Below are 14,369 nucleotides of genomic sequence, written 5' to 3' on the forward strand. Positions count from 1 at the left end.
ACATAATTACAGACCATTCTACAATAAGGCAACCTATCATAATGTTCAATTTGTGGGTTTAGAACTTTCTGCAAGAGAATAAGAGGTGAGGAAGCTGGATTAGGGAGTAGCAGATTGTCTCCCCATCCTCCCACCATCTGGTGAAATTTCCTAGGCCCTAGCTCCCTACAATCCTTCTTTTCCGAGGAAACATTTAACCAGACAATGACAGGAAAAAGGAAAAACAAGTCTCTTGCAATGGCAAACTGACACAATGCAGGGGTGTTGAGTATTTGTTATCCATATCTTTTTTGCCTGTAGTTCAGGGTCAATAGTCTCCAGGATAACCAGGGACACTGACGGAACCACGGGGCTGGAGCTGCCCCTTGTTCTTCCAGTGGCACCAATTCCAAAACCACCCTGAGGCTACCCTGCAGATCAGCAACATGCTAACTTTCATTCCTCTCCTCCATGTCCTGCCCTTCTCCCTGGCAGCCCACAGGGCCAGCAGAAGCAAGTCAGTGTTCCTTAAACTATGTTGACACTCCTGTCTCTGTTACCCCTAGCTAGGATTTTGCTCCTGGCCCTCCCTCCAAGGTCATGGCAAAGAGCACATGACCTTGGACCTGACTTGGGGAGGATCAGATCAGATGTAGTCCTGGGCATGTTAGCCGCCCCCCACCCTTTAAATCCAATTTATTGGCAAGTCTGTGACATAAGAGATTCAGGGAAGTTCATGTAATCGCCTCCTCCTGCCCTTCCCAGGAGCTCCCTCTGCCCCTCCTCAATCTGTTCTTTTTGAAAAAGTATTTCTGCTTTGGAAGGACAACCTGCCCAGGATGCTTCACAGGCCAAATGAGTGATGGGCCACACTGACTTTCTTTGTGTGCAATGCTGCTCTGGGTGAGCTCACCTTTGAATACATTGGCTCATAAATTGCACTGACAACTTTTTCTGGTACTGTCGATGTATTTACTAGGTACTAGATAAGAATTTTAAAACATAAACTATATAGTTATTACCCTCATGTTGAAAAGAATTTATTATTTCTATAGGATGGGTAGGAAGTGGAGACACGAATCTCAGTTATTCTAATAGAAAAAAGAAACCTGGGTAGATAACTCTGGACAAGTTTGGGAAAGTTCTAGGCAAAGGGAACAGAAGCACTGATGTAGGAAAAGCCAGGGGTAGTTGCAGGCCAGTGAGCAGTTCAATCTAGCAGGAGTGTGGAGGTCACAGGTCATCCCAAAGCACTCTCTTGGGTGAAGCAGAGAATTTCAGAGAACAATTGCCAACTGTCTTTCCCTCAGGGCTTCAAAACTTGCCCTCTCTTACATTCCACACTCAATTTGGGGCCCACTTCACTTTAGTTTATTGAAACTCAAAACGCACACTAAAGCCCTTAAGAGTGGTCTTAGACACTGAGCACATGTGATTTCTAAAACTCAGAGAATTGTTTCTCAAAGTCAGAGAATTGTTGCTCAGCAGAGGAAATGCAGGAGCTATTTGCTCTGGCTGTCAGCTCCTGGAAAGTTACATACCAAGTCCCTGGGCAAATGAGAGTCTCACAGGCTATATATTTGTTCCAATGTCCTTAATATGAAAAATTGGAAAACCAGATAATTGCTAGAACCATCAGTCATTAGGTCAGGCTCCTCTGGGAACCAAGGAGCACTGGACACTTTAAACAGAGGCTAAGTGATCCTTTGAATTCTATGAAAGGGACCCTGTACTAAGTGGAAGATCGGATTGTCTCATGTTTCTGAACCCAAATCATGTGGTGACCTAGAAAACTATTTAAATTCCATAATGTACTTAACAGGAAAGAGAGAGGAGAGAGGTAGGAAAGGAAAAAGGTGAGGGATCAAGGAATACTGCAAGAAAGACTGTCCTCATAACATATGGGCCAGTATTTGAAAAATACTGAACCAGAATAACTCCAAGTTCTAGTATTATGACTATCTTACATGAACTCTCAGTTTCATTACAAAAGGACAAGCACTGTCATTTTGGTCATTAATTTTATCCGAGATTGGATGTGACAACTCATCTGCTAGGAGGAGGGGGTCAGCTTTAGGATAAGCCAATGACCCCAAAACGGAGACATGTGGTGCTCAGTATTGCTAGATGGTGCCTAGCAAATATAGCTGGTGTTTCTGCTGCCCAGAACCCTGACTTAGAGCATGAACTTGGAACTATCTTCAATGAAAGAGAGATCTGAAAAGATTCTAGCTCATCACCACCAGCTAGCTATGTGAGTTTTCTCTTTGTAATGAAAACCAAACCAGTCAGATTAAAACTGCCAGTCTGTCAAGTGACATAATTTATGTGACAGTACCTTGAAGTAAATAAAAATCACTGTGCCCCAGTAAGGTATCATTATGCAAATCGAAGTATAATGTGAGGTTCTTGATACCAGTGGTTTGGATGCCTTCCAGCGTCTCTGTCATCTTTAAACACACACTCTCTTGAATGTGGATATATTAGAAGAGTTGTGCACTGAGAATAGAAGATCTTCCAGACCCTCTAATATTCAGCCAACTACAGTGTGGTCAGTGAAATTAGAAATAGATGGGAGGGTAAAAGTAAAAGATTTGAATTATATTTTACAGAATTTGGAGCTATTCTGGGACTTTCATTGGAAGGAGAGAGGTGGCTAAGCTGTAAGTTCTGTGATTGATCATTTATTGGTTTTTCTCTGAAAGTTTAACATCTGTAGCACACAGAAGGTCCTCAGACAATGTTTGACTTATAGGTACTTGGTTGTATCATTTAATATGGGCAAGGTTGTGCTGTTATAACAATCCTGCTCCCCACCCAATTAGCAGTGGCCTAACAAAACAGACATGTTTTTCACCCATACTACACATTCAGTGGCCTGGCGATAGGTTGTGTCCTGTGTCATCTTCCCCACAGGATCCAGTCCAATGAAGCAACCATGATCTGAAGCATCGCTGGCCACTATGACAGAAGGAAGGACAGCTAAATGCTTTAATGTGCAAGAGACACTTATCACTTGTGCTTACGACTCATTAGCCAACTTTGTCTCATGGTCCCACCCAATCAGAAAGGAATTAAGAAATGCAATCCTACCATGCACACAGAAGGCAGGGACCCAGTAGATGGCTCTAATCATGATGAATAAAATTGAGCCAGTCTATTTGAGTTAAAATTGTGCCCAAGGGGCCTCCCAGGTGGCGCAAGGGGTTAAGTACAACACTATGAAGCTATCCACAGCCTCTGCAGCACAAGTTTGATCCCCAGCCTGCCAGGAAGTAACCCACATGGTGCAGAAGACCTCTCTTGTCTCACCCACTGCTTCCCTCAGCAGTGTATTTCATCAGTCTGCCTGTTCTGTTCCCTGCTCTGTCTCTGGTGAATCCTCTCACCCCCCGCAGCTCTCATCTGTACCCCAGTTCTTGTATGTATAAATAAATAAATATTTTTTAAAAATGTGCCCATGCCATGAAGCCATGGCACTGATATGTCTGCATTAACTTCTCCTAAAGCCAATTACCAACACTGTAAAATCATAGGCAGGGGGGAGGGTTTTTTAGGACAGGGGTGTACCTGAGTTAGTGTCATTGTTGATGTCATCATTGCATTTTACTCCAAACAAAAGCTCAGAGAGAAATGACTTTTACAGAGCATCATTTACCTCCCACTTAGGATGAAACATTTAACAATTTCTGTAAATGTGGGTTTTAGCATCAGCTGGATGACTACAGTCACAGCAGCCCAAAGGATGATGAACACAATTCTTCCAAGCACAATGTGCCTGATGGGCAAGTGAAGATAGTGATTTAAACTGCTCCAGGGCAAAGGGAAGAAAGCAAACAACATAGTTGTATAAATTTTCCAGAACTCTAGAAGTAGATCAGTGGGTAATATCTGTGCAGATGGTAGTTGTGATAACTCATCTCTCACAGGTTTTGCTCTCTTCAGCTGGTGCAGCACCTTCTCCTGCTGTCCAAGATCCTGGAGTAGTCCAAGAGTCTCCAGGGTGCCTTTCACAAGGAATAAACTTTCAAACTTTCTGGTTACCCTGTTCCAGTGCAGGCAGCGTCTTCCCTCAGGAGGCCACCCTGCTGCCACAGGAAGGTAGCACCACTTCTGAAGTGCCGCAATTGCCTGCCCTCCTGAGCATGGCCACCTCACCAGGTGCTCTCCTTCCATCTGTCCTGCTGTGCCACAGAACCCCAGGGGCCCACCACTGATAGCATTTCCTGGGTGTCACTGCTTACTCTCCCTGCATTAAGTTTTGATATGTGTTACTTTAATTTATATAAGGGACAAAATGTGCTTAGACTACTGATGAATATGTATTATAGGGTATTGTTGCTCATGTTGCTAAGTGTCCATCTTTGTGAAGTAATATTCTCTCCAAAGGATCTTGAGACCTACTTCTTGCAAACCAACTTCTGAAAGATACATCCCAAAGATTGCTAGACAATCCCAAACACACTTGAATCTCTCCTAAAATTCACATAAATCCTCAATACAATTCTGCCAGCCAGAAATTATTTACTATCCTTATATTTTATAGCTACAGTGAAGAGAGATTCTGTGACTTCCCTATGGTACAGTAAGAAGTGATACAGCCAGGCCTCAGACTCAGGTCTGCCTGGCTTGAAACCATTAATACCATGAGTTAGATGGAGGGTTTTTGTGATTTTAAATCAAGAGTGATTTTGTACCCCCAGGGGATATCTGTCTATCTCTGAGGACATTTTCAATTGTCAGAACTTTGGGGTGGGGGCTAGTGGAGGGCGTAGTTACTGGAATGTAGGGGGTGGAAGCTTCTCACAGCCTCCAATGAGCAGGACAATCTTCTACAACAAAAAGTATCTGGTCCAGAATATTAAATAGCACTGAAGTTAAGAAATCCTGGATTTGAGGAAGACAAATCATATCAAATGGCTAGAAAAGGATACTCAGGTAGATGTCATGAAGGACATACCAAAAAATATTTTTGTGATTAGGAAAAGCAGGATTATGGTAGGCAGAGTATAGTAGGGCAAGGAGTGTGAACAAAGTGGAGGGAAGAAATACAACATGTATTTACAGAAAAGTAAAAACCCATGTACAGGGAAAAATTGGCAATAAGAATTGGAAAGGTAAGTTGAGGCTCAATTTTGAGAGGCTTGGAATGCTAAAATTTCAGTGTAAAGAGTCTGGGAGGAAACAACATTAAATGATCTCAGAATATACATCTTGGGGCTGCCAACCCAGCTCACCAAGAAACAAGAAATGTGTCTGTACATAAATTATCCTTTTATCCAAATGTTGCATCAATACAATCTCAATATTGCCTCAGACCCTCTTAATCTACCCCATGACTTGAAGAAAGGAAAAGACAAGAGGTCAAATGCTCATGGTCACTGGCAAGTTAGTGACTGGGCTGGAACTGGTGAGTAAGACTCATTAAATTCAGTCTGACTTTGCATATGTAATTGGTGCCTGGGATCCCAAAAGTACAGCCAACCTTTTCTCCCTTTAATTATCCCTTATTATTCTTCTTAAATTTGTATAAAGAAGATTGTTGGTAAGTTTTCCTTATTATTTTTACCATTCCTACTTGAAGTATCCAACTGTGCAAGATCAAATATTATTGCACGAAAACCAAATAGTATTTTTCTACCTAAAAAATGTTGAGGAAAGGGGTGGGAATAAATAGACAGGCTAATGCTTGGCCTTTTGGAGGCACTTTCTGAGGATCATGATTGGGCCAGACAGGTATTTCCCATTACCAGCACTGCATGTGGGCTCAACTTGAACAAAGAATTGAAATTTGGCTAAAAAGGCAAGTAATACAATCTTAAAAGCAGTCCCAGGGAAGCATCCAGTTGAGACAGCTTGTGCACAGAATCAGCCTTCAGTGACCCTCAGATCATTTCACAATCTGAGAGCTGGGTTTTGGAATTTCTGTGTTTCTTCCTCTCAAATGGGCAAAGAAATTACATTCCCAAAACCATGCCACTGCAACGTAAAGGTTATTTATTTCCAAACAAAAGAATTAGGAAATGTGAACTTTAAGAGTTTAAGACTAGCATTAACTCATCTACTGGAGACAGATGGTATTTAGTATTTTCAATAAAGAGGCTGTTTAAATGTGAAGACTTAATACATCTGGGGTGAGTCATCAGGGTGAGTTAATTTGCTAAAATCTTAGCTTTCCGCATTTCCTCATTAGAATTTTTTTTTCTCTTTTCAGTCTTTCAACCTGGCAACTGTGACCCTAACAATTTTCCATTTAACACACAGGAAATACTTTGAATTTTCCTTTGTTTGCAGTCTCACCTAGGGTTATTGTAGGGTATTATCCCTAGACTCAGTTTAAAATGATAATATAACAAAGATTTTAATACGAAAATTTAACAGTACAAAGGTGTCAGGTCAGCTGGATATTTCTACTAAATATTTATATTTTTATATATATATATATAATGTCACTATAGATGCCAAAAATAGTATATATTTATACTATAGTATATATAGTAATACCTCCTTCTACTCCTGCTTATTCTTGCTATGCAGTTATGTGAGTCCTACCTATGCTCTTTATATTGGAGACGTAGGGTTTTATTTGCTTTTTCCCCACTTAATGTGTCCCTTTAGTGTGCTGGATTTCTTATTAATTCCATGAAAGAATAAGCCTCACCTTCAAGAAATGTATTTACTAGAGGTTTCTTAAATGTCTCATCCATATGCATCCCTTTGGTAATTCCTGAGTTGGGTAACTGTGAAGGTCCAGAATATTACCAGACAGAAAATGTCATTATGCACACCAACAGATAACATCCCCCAACAGTGGTATAAAGTATTCCTCTGCTTCCTCATTGGTTACTTATCCATCCAAACAGAGTTCTCTCCCAGAGGACATCCTGCAATCCCTTCTCTTGGGCCTCCCTTCTGCTTCCTTCCCATAAGGATTGCTCCATCTTTTCTTTAACTCTATCCACCCTCTTCCTGGCATTGCCTAGGTTGGAAGGGTGACTGGTCACATCCTTCAGGGGACTCTTATACTGAACCAAACAAACATTATTCTAGGTAATAATTTTTTGAAATTTAGAGGTGATATGAAAGTCCACCTCACTGTGGAACCAACTGTAACTTAGACATGAGAGTCACTCACAAGCAAAATATTGAAGGAGGACAAAAAATATCAGCATGATGGCTAATAAAGCTACTTCAGAAAATATGACCTGGAAACATGGCCACAAATGAGCTTCTCTCTTCAAGACTTCTTAACTGTCAGACTTTGGTACCTGTTCTCAATGGAGTGTGGGGGTCTGCAGAGTAGAGTTCCTTGCCCTCTCATGCTTCACATACAGTAAGCCCCGATGACCAGGAAAGAGAAAAGCCTGTCCTCTTAACAACCTCTAGTAATTAGTCATACCTGGCTTCTGACCTGCATGTGCTCCGTAGGGAAAAAAGGGCAAAGGCAGATGCATGAAAATGAAGACTCAGAAGGGACTGTCATAAGTTTCTAGTCCTAAAATCCAATCACACACTCACTTAAGACAAAAGGGAGAAAGGGGAGCATTCTTGCCTAATTTTCTGAGTGGTATAGTGTAATTATTCTCCTTATTTTAAAACCTGAGGAGTGAAGAGTATCTCTTCTGCCACTCTCAACACTGTCTTCTCTAATTCGCTGTGATCCCACCTGTGGTCTACCAGGATTTGACTGCTTCCTTGGGTTCTCTTTTGTGTCTCTTCTTCATATCAAACTGCCCCTTCCCACCCCTCTGCACTGTGTAGACTCCCTGAATCATGGCAGACTACTTAAGCATTGTCTTTGAGGGCAGTAAAATGGGCAAAAGTTGTATGTTGACTAAATAATATAAGCTTGAAATTCACTGCATATTCTAAATCTCATCTCAGAGGTGATTAGCCAAGATGTCCAATGAAACTCATTAGAAGTTATATAACAGTACAAAGAACAGTAATACAATCCAAGATATGATGTCAGCAGAATAACAATGACTCAAACTTGATTTTGAACTGTTTCCCAGTGAGCAATTAAAATCCAAAATTCAAATCATCCTTTACATTGTCATCCAAGGAAATTAAAGGCCAACATTCTTAAAGACTACAAAAGGTAAAGTAATAATGTCTCTATTTGTGGAAAATAAATTATGCTTTGTCTCTCATCAGAGGATTCTCAGATTCCTTAGCAGTGTTCCTTCTGCACATACAGTTCCTTCAGCACCTCTCAGTGGGATAGGGGTGGTTCTTTAAGGTTTCCAGAGTTGAAATAATTAAAGTCAAATTCTTAAATATTCCAATTTTTTAATATGTAAGAAAAGTTAATAGAAGAGGAAATATCATATATGCAATAACTATGATAATTATATGATATGTAATATAATGATGAACTCATAAGCAAACACTTAGCCCTGGTGCAGGTATGCACATACCCACCTACCTACATATCTACCTATCTACCTTCCTACATACATACATAGATTTGGTAGAACCCAATTTTTCAATCTAGATGCTTGTTACTCATTTCAAAGACCATAATAGGAGTAGGAGAACCAGGGCAAAAGGTATAATGGCCAAAACACATTAATTCAAAAGTCATTTCTAACTATTCACTTGCCTTCCTCTATAAAAAACATTAGACAGCTAACTAGTTGATATTTTTAGTCATCCTCCAGCCTGGATCATCCACATGACACAATTCTGGCCAACATAATATAAATGAAAGCTTGAGTAAGTACTAGTTAAAATCTCAAGTAAAAGCTTTTGACCCTAAGCCTTCTTTAAGACTCAACCACAGATCAGATGTGGAATTGAGAGAGACAATACCCACCCTGTGACTAGGAAGGCAAAAACCATGTGCTAAAATTGGAGGACCTAAGACAGAAAAAGATCCTGAATTCCTGATGAATCTCAGACCTATGATACCCTGACTTTAGATTTCTTGCTATATGAGAAATGTCAGTCTTTGTGTCTTTAAAATACATATTATTTCTGGAACTTTGCAGGTAAACACACCTCTAAACAACTGAAGATAAAGAAAGAAAATACCTATGCCAGCTTTGTCAGCATTCAAGTCAGTCTGCAATGGTTGTCCAAAGTCTATAACCCATGATAGTTAGAACTATCCCATCAGTAGGTGATACCTCCCATTCTTTGGGGAAACATCCACAAGCATATACTATTAGTCATTATACTGATGACAACAAAGTCATCTGACCTCACTTGATGTGTCCTTGTTTCCCATAGAAATTCTTAATTTCCATTTCTTTTCAAGTTTCAAATTTCTGCCCCACCACCCCATGGTACTGAGCTATGAGAACTGTCCCTTAAATGAATCAGTCTTGACTCTCACAGGGTAATTTTGATGGATTTTTATGCTAATATCTACGAAATCTTGCCAAAGACCATTTTTAGGAAGGTGGAAAGTAAGGGGGAGAGAAGATGGGATAAAAACTAATATTCTGCCAAAAGTGTAAGCTGTTATATTGATCATCGACTCTTCTTTGAGCAGTAAATCTTTGACAGTTATCAAAACAGATCCCAAGGGGCTCACAGATAGTAGACTGGACAATACATTCATCTATAATTATAATACACATTTGTATATGAAAATATGGCATTTTGTGTGGCTCAGAGGATAGAAAGTAACTCCTGCCCTGGGTATCTGGGTAGACATCACCTACTGTATCTATCTTTACTGTCCCAGTTCAGAAAATGTCAAGGAATAAGAGCAAAAAAGGAACATCCTGAGAGAGGAAATAGTGCCGAGTGAAACACAGAGGCAGACAAGAGTGGGCATCACTTGAAAACTTTGACGTTTTCAGCAACACAGGTGCCATGGTGAGTTGGAGGAAATTTGTCAAAAGCTAGTTCAGATACTCATGAGAGTTTTGTATGGCAGGTTAACATGCTCTATTCTTCAGGTGATATGAATCCATGAACAGTGGAGAAAAGTGAATGGGGTCAAGTTACAGATGGTTGATCTAATAAAAATGGTTAAGATAGAGGTGGCTGAGCTCATATAAGAAAGGGACAGAGAGGGACCAAAATGAGGAGGCACAATTCTCAGCATTTGGTGACTAATTGTGTGTGCTGAGCAGAAGAAAGGACAAGTCATTAGTGACAGCGATTTCTGGATGGGGTGCCTGGAGATGAGATGTTTAATTGAAATAGGCATGCCAGAGGAAGAAAAGATAATTTCTTCCATTTCTGATCAGTAAGAATGACATTAGGGCAAGAAATGTCAAGCACAAAAATGATGAGCCAGGTCTTAGCAGAAAGGGTAGAACTAAACTGGAGACTCAAGTGTCCTCCCCACATGGGATGTAATGGAAATCATGACAATGAATGACTCTGCCAAGGGAAAGAATACAGAGAGAGATGACAGTGGACATCAAAAATTTGGGGATGATTTTATTTCAGAATCATTTGAGTGATGATTTCACAAAATTCCAGGCAAGGAAAGATTTTATCTACTGAAAAAAATGAAAATACTATCTCTGAGGTATGGGGTGAATGCAATTTTTCTTAGGCATTTTGGATTCCATTAATTTTTGTAACTTCTGAAAGAATACTTCAATTGGTATGTTTAATAATCATTTGCTTAATCATTTAGCAATTTTTAATAAAAAGTCTATAAACCACCTGTCACATGCTAGGCAAAAATCCCTCCTGTTTGTTTTCATCCTCCCTTCCCTTGCTAGAATGCAAAGCCACCAGACTTCTTAGGCATCTTATATGCATGACCTCTTCAAATGGTAGAAGACTCACATCACTATGACCTTCAAGTCAATTAATTTACTTACTCAAACTACCAATTCCTCCATTGCAAAATGGAAATAACCATCCCCACCTTTTAGGGTAAGTAGTGCAAAGTTCTCATATGCTTCAAAAGCTCACCATGAACAGCAGTGGACAAGAGGACAGAAATTTAAGATTCTAGGTTTTGATTGTGATTTTACAAGTCACAGTGTTCTCTTAGACATTAGCTGTATTAGCTGAATAAATGCAAATATTGGATGGTGGTTGGGTGAACAGATGAACGGATGGACAGATGGATGGATGGACAGATGGACAGACAGATGGATGGATGGATGGATGTAGACATAGGGAATGGGGAAGGGATTAGACTCAAGGTTCCTACGATATTCCAACTAAGCTCCCAACTAGCAAAGATAAATGAATTATGTATTCTGAACATACCCTCAGGTATCTTACTACAATCATGAAATTTCTTTGAAGTCATATTTTAATATTTCTATAAATATCTTCAGATTTAATTTTCATTTATCCCACTAAATGATCAATAGCTAGACTCTGTGGCAAGTGGGACTCAAACTTCAGCAATCTGGCTCTAAGTTCACCTTGGGGGTCTTCAGCCCAGATTCTAGTTCACTTAGTTTACTTGAGGCTCCTTTTCCTACCTCCATTCCCAAAGACCATGTACTTGAGTCTCCTTTTCCTACTTCCATTCCCAAAGACCATGGTCCTTCTTGGGGGTGATGTGAACAAAGTATGGTTCCTCCAACCCTACACTGCCCATTCGCATGTAGTCATGCATCTTGCCCAAGATGGGAAGCTGAAGGAGCATAATCTTTTCTAACACACGTGTACCAGATGCTTATTTTTCCCAAAGGACACCAGAATCTTCATTTCACCCTGCTTTTGGCAAAGAAAGGAATGAGTTGATTATGGATGAAGTGTTTCTGCAGCAGTTCTACTCCTGCTGATATGATTTACTTAATGTCATCCTAATAGTTTGTGAAGCAAAAGGGAGGAGAAGGACTGGGCTTGGGGGGTGAGATGAGTAGAATGGATGGGGGAGAGAACACAAGATTTATACTCAGACAGGGCAGTGCCTCTAGCCTGCCTCACAATGGAGGTTATTCATTAAGACCACCAGGGCCTCAGGGATATGACGTGTTTGGATTTGAAACATATTCCATCAGCCTAATTGCTGGTGAAAACACAGCAGAAAACAAGAGAAATGGATCAAACTTCTGCTGACTTGCCTTACTCCTCATGTATGTAACCCCCACCTGAGACCCGCCTTGTTTTATGGGTTTCTAATGTCATCTCTCTGTTTCTACCTCACCTCTTTATACACTTGGTAAAATGTGATGTTTCTCTGTATTTATTATTCTTACCCAACAAATTGGTATAACCACTGACAGAACACCCTGTCTTGAAAGAAAGGGGGGAGATGAATCCAATCCAGAAGGAATCCCATTTATTTCCAGGAGCTTCATTCCTAGCCCCCACCAGTGTCCTAAGCAGCAGCCTAAGAGCATGTATTTCTCTGACAAGCATTTATTGAGCACATATTTTGTTTTTTGTTTTTTTTCTTAATTTTTTTAAGATTTATTTTATTTATGCATACAAGAACTGGTGTATAGGCCAGAGGTACAGGGGGGTGAGAGGATTCACCAGAGAGAGTGGGAAGCAGAACAGGCAGACTGACTGAAATACACTGCTGAGGGGAGCAGCGGGTGAGTCAGGAGAGGTCTGCTGTGCCATGTGGGTTGCTCCCTGGCCACCGGGGATCAAACTCAAGCTGCAGTGACCGCAGATAGCTTCATAGGTTGCATCTTAACCCCTTGTGCCACCAGAGAGGCCCATATTGAGCACATATTTTGTCTTTGAAACTAGAAAGTTAGTATGGAAAAATTCATTTGAGTCCCCTGCGCCCACAGAGTTTAGGATCTGTGAGGAGCGAAAAGTAATAAATAACCCACCTTGATGTGGAGTTAAGAGAACTAATAGAAGTTGGGTGCACATGGCATCCTTAACAGGGAAGTGTGTTCAGAGTCAACCAGGAGTGTGGCTTCACACAAGTCCCTGAGAAGAGCCCCTTTTTAGGTACTTAGTCCCAGAAAAATATACCTTGTAACGAGACTTTCTTTTTCTGGTCACAAGAACATTCTCTAAATCAATTGAAACTATAGCCTTCCATTGTAACCAAAATGATGTGACTCTCTTGTAGTGTAAGGCCCACATACTAACTTTAAATCTGGTTCAGTGTGATTGGCTTTTACACTATAATATTTGAGAACCTTTGTTGTTTGTAAATGGTGGCTTTTCGCTCAGGATTCCTAGCTGCATGGACGACTTCAGCATCTGTCACTTTCTGGAATGCCATCTGCCCTTCCCTCAGAGCTCTAAATCTCCTTTTCCTATAGGCTGGAGATTGCCTGCTCCCTATTCACTGGGTCCACCAAAGGTGCAAGTGACATTAAAGCTTGCTTTTTTTTTGTTCGAACCTGGTAATCTGTCCTCTATGTAGAAAAGATGCTCAAGTGGAGGGAAAAACCTGCCATGAGTTCTATTTCTGGAGCCAGGAAATTATTCTTTCTCTGGAGTTAAAGAGTGAGAGTCCAGGCATGCTCCCTGTAGGAAATAAAGGTTAACTGAGAGATGGGGAAGTGTCTGAGGGAGGCAGACGTGGAACCACTGTGCAAAGGAACAGCTTGCATGAAGATGCAGGTCTCTGAGGCAGAGACCGCTGGGCATATAAGGGCTAAGCAGGTGAGGGCAGGGGTGGGCAGACAGAGGGGAGGCTTTAAAGCAATGTTAAAAAATTTAGAATTTATCCAAAGTCAAGGGGGAGTCAGACAAGAGCATGAAGCAGAAGAGAGGCACATTTGGTTTTACTTTTTGGAAATAACATTCTGATTATAGCATGGGCAAGGAAGTAGAACAGGATAAGCTGGAGGTAGGAAGACCAATTTGATAGTTATGGTTATAGCCCAAGATAAAGAACAGGAATCTGAACTAGGTTCTTGGTGGTGAGGATACAGAAAAGTAGACACATTGGAGACTTGGCAGAAGCTAAATGATATTGATAGATTTATATAGAAGGTGAAGGTGAAATTATTTAATTTAAGTCAAGGATGCTCCTGTGTGCCCAACTCGAGTGCCTATGGAGATGATACAAACATTCACTGTGCATCATGGACAGCATGCTTTGTTCTTCCTAAATACATGTCAGGCCCCTGATCCCCAAAATAGTGATATTGAAGGTGCTGCCTTTGGGTGGTAATTAGCTATAGATGAGGTCAGAATATGGAGACCCTAGGCAGGTGGTCAAAGTACCTCATCCTGCTCTGCAAGACCTTTAGTTTTACAAAGGTCCAGGGAAGGATAGAATTGGACTTTGAACTTAATGATCAGCTGTCTACTTGTTGATTCTCAGTGATGCACACCTGAAACATATGTTAATGCAATGTTACTTCAATTAAAAAAAACAAGTTTGGGCCTCCTCTGGTGGTGCAGGCAGTTGAGCCCCACGCTGTGAGGCTGTCCACAGCCTCTGCAGCGCTGGTTCGATCCCAGCCGGCCAGCAAGGGTCCCACATGGCATGGCAGACCTCTCCTGTTGTGCCCGTTGCTCCCCTCAGCAGTGTG

Source organism: Talpa europaea, assembly GCF_964194135.1.
Source record: "Talpa europaea genome assembly, chromosome: 1".
Classification (NCBI taxonomy): Eukaryota; Metazoa; Chordata; class Mammalia; order Eulipotyphla; family Talpidae; genus Talpa; species Talpa europaea.